Consider the following 620-nt stretch of genomic DNA (forward strand, 5'->3'; position numbering starts at 1 on the left):
CCCCAGCCCTGGGCTGGGGCTCAGTTGACACTGCAGACTGAGGGGGAGGGAGGTTGGCTCCACACCTTGGGGATCCCTGGGAGGAAGCACCTGCTGCGGCAGCACAGAGGGCCTTGCTCAGAGGACTGTGCCAGGCAGAGAGGACACAGCCACTGGGTCCCTATCAGGGAGAACAAGGTAAGCCCCAGGATTAGGGGCTGACTGAGCAGCTGCTTAGTGTCTCCACACCGCCCTATGCTGGTAGCAGTCAGATAGATCCCTGTGGCCCAGAGACCTTAGAATCCAGCTCTTCTCTGTAGATCCCCAAACACTGTTTTGGTGTTCACATCCAGGTCTGACCCCCTGTTAGCTGGATTTGGTGTACTGGGCATGCTCAGTGCACTTCCAGAGGACTCCTGGTCATGGGAGGTACAAACACATACATAAATATCATTTACGATGCCATGGCCACCACAGACAATTGTACAAAACCTAAATAGCACTCTTTGTTTCCAGTCAAATGTCAGTGCAGGGGACAGGCGGGCTGCTTTGACGAACATCTGTGGGCTGCTCAGGGGACCTGTATAGGACAGTGCAGGGGACAGGCAGGCTGCTTTGACGAATATCTGTGGGCTGCTCAG

The sequence above is a fragment of the Tupaia chinensis genome, unplaced genomic scaffold (genome assembly GCF_000334495.1).
Source record: "Tupaia chinensis unplaced genomic scaffold, TupChi_1.0 Scaffold000697_1, whole genome shotgun sequence".
Lineage (NCBI taxonomy): Eukaryota > Metazoa > Chordata > Mammalia > Scandentia > Tupaiidae > Tupaia > Tupaia belangeri.